Raw genomic sequence first — 6229 nt, forward strand, 5'->3', positions numbered from 1 at the left:
TATACTTTACTTGTGGTCATTATTTGGTATTGATGGCATGCACAGGTCTAAGGCAAGTGCGAAAAATAAAATGTGTTTTGATTGTGGTAAAATTAGACACGGTGAAATAGATTGCCCTGAAAAATGATAATAAAAGGAAAGATAAGGAGAGAGGTTAGACGAATCTCATCATTGGGTTGAGTGATGATCGATGTGAGATTTATTGAGAGTAAATCTGGTTACTGCATTTGTATTTGTGTGTAATCCTTTTTGCATGCGTGTGATCACTTAATTTTATTCCAACGTTGATATGCAACACATTCAATATGTTTGATGTATGTAATTGCAGAAATTAGAGTGATCTTATTACTTTGTATAATATGTTTGCATGCATAGTGGGTTGAGTTTTGGGGTTTACTCAGTTTGCTCTTTGAGTGGTGTGAGAGTGTGGTCGTGAGAAGAAAAATGGGCACCCATTTTCTCCCTTATTTTTGTAAGCCTTCGTGGTTTGTAAGATTGTATGAGGCAGCCATGTAGAGTTATCTTCTTTCTCTTTGTGAGTGTAATGAAGTAACCAACTTTTTCTTCTATTCTCTTTACGAGTGCCACCTTCGCCATTTTCTTTGTGGAGTTTTTTTTAACATTGGTGATTGGAGTAACCTTGTGGTATGTGGGTCAATTTAAATTGAGCCCTAATCTCTGTGGTGGCCAAAAGGTATTGATTTGCCATAGTGGGTTAGAGATGCAGCAGCAGTGAGTTGTATGTCTTTTAGTAAGGTGGAGTACAGATGCTTGAGGGCGCATTGATGATATATATGGGGAATGTGGAGTGTGACATTTAGATCACGAGTGGAGAGGTGATTAAATGTTGGAATCCTTTATCTGTGAAGAGACTCTATACAGGTGGAGTGTAAGAGAGGCACTTTTATCACTTCTTTTAGGTGGAGACCTATTTCCATGTAGGTTGGAAAAAGTGATGTGGTGATAAATGATTATCCCAAAAACTTAGGATCTATGTGATTTGCCAGTTAGACATGAGTTGAGTGATCAATCTAATGAGCATAGTGGGGGATGAGAGGAGATATATATTCTCGATGTCTGAGCAATACGGAATGGAATATGATATGTGTGTTGAAATCTTTTTGTAGGGTCATTTATACATTTATTGCATTTGTGTTTAATCGTGTGTTTGATTAACTTGGTGTTAATCCGTGGTTCTGTGTGAACATGATTCTGAAAAGATTTATGTGTGTTATCCTATAATATATCGTCATCGCATGTTTATTTGCTCTTGATTGTTTACTGTGAATATCTACTTCTATTTGGGTGTTCTTGATCTTAGCCCTGGTGAGTACATGTATCAAGTATGATATGTGTTTCAGGTTAGAAACATGAGATAAGGTCTGTGATACCAATTTTATTTGTTACCATGATTTTGCAAGTATAAACTTTGTATTTTGATTGTTTGCAGATTTATTGGGTATCAAGGTGAAGATTTGTTGGATTTTTTGATACCCAATAAATTCGGGCAATGATTTAAAACATTCGTCTGTAATTTATCGATACCATGGACTTGGCTTGACTCGAAAACAACCTATACTTTTGGATGGCCCGAGTTTAGTTGGATGGTCTTTTGGTTAGTTGAACCATTTAGTGGTAAGTTTGTACTTGAATATCAGCCCATTAGTTTAGGTTAAGTGACAACCCGTTTGCATAAGTCTTGGCCCAATTGAGTGACCTAAGTGGTTTGGCTTTATATACATCCATCTCCTCTAGCAGTCGTGTGTGTGTACAGTATGCAAGAGAGAAAATAAGAGAAGACAATAAAGAGGCAGCCGGCTTTCTTTGGAGTCAGTGAACTTGGAGTGTTTTTTGGTGTCTTCCTTCATCTTTTTTCCTTCCTTTGTAGAGTGCATATACCACCACCATAGTCTCCTTTGTGGAGTGAAACTTGTGGCAACCAGTGTGGAAGTTTTGGGTCGAGTCGAGGTAAATTGGTGTTCATTTGGTTGTTTTCTGAGCCCAAAATCAACATTTCTTGAGAGATTTTCGTGACAATTATACGTTAAGAACAAATAGTGGGTTTGCCTCTCTAAATTTAGAGAGACAAACACACTCTATACTTTAAAAAGTTAAATTAGAGAGTCTCTTGAAAATCATTTTTAAGCATTGACTCTCTAAAATAGAGAGTATTTTGTATTTAAAGAGTCGCTCAGACCATATTTGATAGGGCTTGAATTCCATGGAATTTTTTTTTTCATTTTTCAACTTTTTTGGTGTTTGATTGCATTTTTCTTAAATTTCTCGGAAAGGGGCAATTTTCTTAGTTTTCAAGAATATGGTGAGAATTGGTTTTCTAGGCTACTTTTTTTTTTGCCCAAATTCTATTCCTAATTGTAAAAAAATATTTTCCTTTAATTAACAATTTCCATGTAAAACGAAGCGAAACGAATACTAAAAGATAGATGATTTTTTCGTTGTTTTTTTTGGCATTGGAAACAAATTCTATCCCAAATACCAGTACATTCTATCATTTTAATTGACAATTTTTACGTAAAAAATGTTAAATGAACACTAAAAAATATTTTTATTTCAACATTTTTCACGTGAAAAATTATACCAATCAAATACAATAATTGACAATTTCTAATAAAAACAATATTTGGCAATTCAATTCCTTAGAATTTGTTTTTTTTTTCGCGCAAATTTCATATTTGCAATCAAACGGACTCTTAGAGATACTCTTAGTGAGAGAAAAGGAAGCAGAAATAGCAGAAAATAACTCTAATACTGAAAAAGTCCAGAACAGGATTGCTGATATTGTCTCAAGCTTCTAGGACTTGCAATCAATAGTTGATACAAAATGTCATGATCTGCTGTCGGGTCTTCCCCAGGTCGAGTTCGACAATGAATCTCTATCTAAAAAGAAAAGAAATTGTCGATTTCTTTGAGGAAGAAACCAGCGGTACAAAGTTAAGAAAAATATCCAGGATTGCTGCAGTTGAAGCGAACTCAGATTAGGGAGTTGTCAAGCTCCGAAAGCAGCTACTGCAGGTTGTTTTGAAGGTTAGGGAAGATAAACTAAGGCTTACAAAGACTGAGGAGAAACTTTCAGAGGATGTCCAAATGTTGAAACAGGCGATTTCTACAGCAAAGGCGTCTGTTCAGGTTAGTTCAGCTTTGCAACTTTGAGTTCCTCTTTTTATTTCAATGGTGATTTGTATATGGAAGTATTTCCTTTTGTACTGTTTATTTTTCCAATTTTATAAAGCATAAATTTTCTAATACCATGTTTATAGTACCTCAAATTGCATGGCCAAAGATTTAGAACCTCAAATGGAGAGAACATAAAATTTTATAGAAATAGACCTTTTTCAGCATTAGATACTGGAAATGTTTGAAGTTTAACTTCATTATGCTTCAACTTTTAAATCAGCTCAATTTGGTTCTTGCCTTTTTTTTAATATTATTTTACAGGATTAGCATATCCATTTGAGTTGCAAATGACATTTGTGGGGACAAATAAATGTGTGAGAAATGAATTAAACTAGTGTGTTGGAAACATCCTGACCCTTGATTTCATAACAATTTTTCAAATGAATAGATATGATGTTTGCCAACTCACAGGTTGCCAACCAAGTTGTACAAGTAGCATGATTGATCAGAAATATGTAGTTTGAAGAGCATAATAACTGAGCAATTAATAAATGAATAATACTACTTTGACCAAAAATTTGCCAGATGCAATGATCAAAGATGTCGTGGTGGGAGTCGATTGTATGGGACAACTGGTTGTGTTTAAAACAGTCTAATGATAAAACATCACATGGCATTATGTCGACCATTATGTCAAACTTTCTTTTCGTGTAGCGTGATTGAGCGCTATCAAGTCTTCCAAACCCCTTGAAGTTCTATAATTTCTTTCTCTCTTTTTTCCCTTTTTTGGTCCATATTTTTCCCTACTTGAAGCAATATGTTTCTCTATCTGTCTCATAAATTCACAATCCTTCATATCTTTCTATGATTTCTGTTCTGTTTCTTGGACATGGATTTTCTTCTGTGTGATTTTGTCATGCGTGATTATATGTTCAGTCTTGGCATGTGTGAGATGAATATCCATGGACAAAATTAAATTGCTCATTAATTTAGTTTTAACAATTTTTTGTGGAGATTGTGGAGTGAGTGTGAGGTTTTGCTCACTGTTAAGGTAGAGGGTCCTTACAGGAAGTAGCCCTGTTGGTGCTTTGGTGAGTTTACTGGTTCTCGGATGGCGAAGACAATGTCTCTTTCATGTACTTGGATATTATCTCAATCCTCGTTTTTTGTATGTCATTAATAGATCAGTAATTTTGGATATGTAGTTTCTAGAAATGCATTGGCTCCATGGTAGGACATCGATGAATAAAACTATTATGTGCTTGTTTGATAAAATTTTATCAACATTTCGATTAGTTAAACTTTAATTTTAACCCCACATTTTATGAACCCACAATTTTTATCAACTTTTTAACTGCACATTAACTTTTATAAAATCTGCTAAAACTTTTATTAAATGCTTTGTCAAACTACAAGTGTTATGCCCTAAGTCTAATCAACCTTAGATATAAATACTTTTGATATATAATTAATGCAATTTAATAACGGGTCTATTATTTAATTAATAGACAATTAAATTAAATAATAGAGTCCGTAGATTAAAATCTTTGTAATTTGTTAATCACAAGAAGTTGTGATTGTGAGGTACAAATTACATATGATTGAATCTTAAATCGTCCGTGGTCGTAAGTAATAATGAGATACGGATATCTTTATTACGGATAGACAATTGGCATTTTTTACTTGTGAAGTAAGTAGCCGATCTCATAAGCTAAAGTGTGGTGACACTTAAATGAACATATGGATGTTTTGCTATAGAACAAAACATTGGAGACCCGCCGAGAGATTCCACATGGATAACTATCTGAGTGTCAGTGGTTAATTCTAGCGTTCGATAGTGGGATTGGTAACGAGTTTGGTTTTGTCATACCACGTGACATTTTTCGTCACGTGTTTTGCCTTGACACATTGCTAGATGTCAATCTGGAACGACGAGTGTAATTGGTGATAAATTAAAAAGGTGTTTTAATTTATCAATTTTGATTAGATCAAAATAATATTTCACGTCGTTAGACATTGTGATCGGGAACCTGATGGGTCGCACACAAAAGGAGAACTGAAAGATTGTGATTTGTCAATTAATTAATTTAACAAGTGTTGGATAAATTAATTAATTGGGCTGCTTATTTATAGGCCTGAATTGATTAAATGGATTAATTAATTCACGGACCGGATTTAATCAAATAGGTTAATTAAAAGTTGGACCAGGTCAGGTTAAGCCCGTTCGGGCTTATATAAATATGATTAGAGTTTTCAAAATTATCGTGATTTTTCATTATTCTTGCTAGCACAAGAAAAATCCTAACACTACAATTTTGTTCTCTATGTGGATCACCGTTGGAGGTTGGACGATTGGACAGCTGTGGGAGACAGATCCAAGTTGTTGGAACAAAGATAAGGCAAAGGAGTTTGCAAATCATGAAAAAGGTATCACTTTTATCACAATTTCTATTTAAATACAAAGACGATTTTTTATGGGAATTGAAATTTGTTTTAATTTTTCGCTGTCCATGTTAAGTAGATTTCCAACAGTGGTATCAGAACCTATTTTGTATTTGTTAGAAATTACTTTGCATGTTGGAACTTGGAACAATTAAAAGTTAATTGTTTTTCTTGTTTTAGCAATTAAGAAAATAATTTTTCATATTCAGAATTTGATTTTGAATATAAAATAATTTTTTGGATTGGAATAATTAAAAAAAAGAAAAAAAAAAGGGAAACCTGTAGGCCGGCAGTGGAAGAGCAGTGGCGGGTTCGCGGCTGCTAATAGTAGCAGCAGCGCCGGCTGCTGGGCAACGCTCACGACGCGTTGCTGTCGGTGAGGTGGCGCTGGTCGATGCCGGCGTCGCCAAGAAGAAAAGGGAAAAACGAAAACAAAAAAAAAGGGAAGGAAAATTCTTTAGGGTTTATAGTTGAATTGAGGGTGAATGGAGGAGGGGGCATGTCTTGCAATTTCTAAAATTGTAAGCCCCCTTCGACAATTAATGAGTTAGGGTCATATTGCAAATTTTAAAAGGGGGATCTCTCTGAAATTTATGAAATTTAAAGGGGCTACCTGCAATTAAATGAGAAGGGATATTTTGGAATTTTAATT

The 6229-nt window shown here is 34.5% G+C and overlaps 1 long non-coding RNA gene across 1 annotated transcript in view; it reads left to right on the plus strand.

Annotated features, from left to right (window-relative positions):
• Nucleotides 1–5846: 5846 nt before the first annotated feature.
• The window catches only part of LOC111372548, a 15573-nt gene continuing 15190 nt past the window's right edge, over nt 5847–6229 (plus strand). Inside the window, exon 1 of the long non-coding RNA XR_002698793.1 lies at nt 5847–5858. This is a non-coding gene — a long non-coding RNA (uncharacterized LOC111372548). The remainder of the gene's footprint in view (nt 5859–6229) is intronic.

This window comes from Olea europaea, unplaced genomic scaffold (genome assembly GCF_002742605.1).
Source record: "Olea europaea var. sylvestris unplaced genomic scaffold, O_europaea_v1 scaffold101, whole genome shotgun sequence".
NCBI lineage: Eukaryota > Viridiplantae > Streptophyta > Magnoliopsida > Lamiales > Oleaceae > Olea > Olea europaea.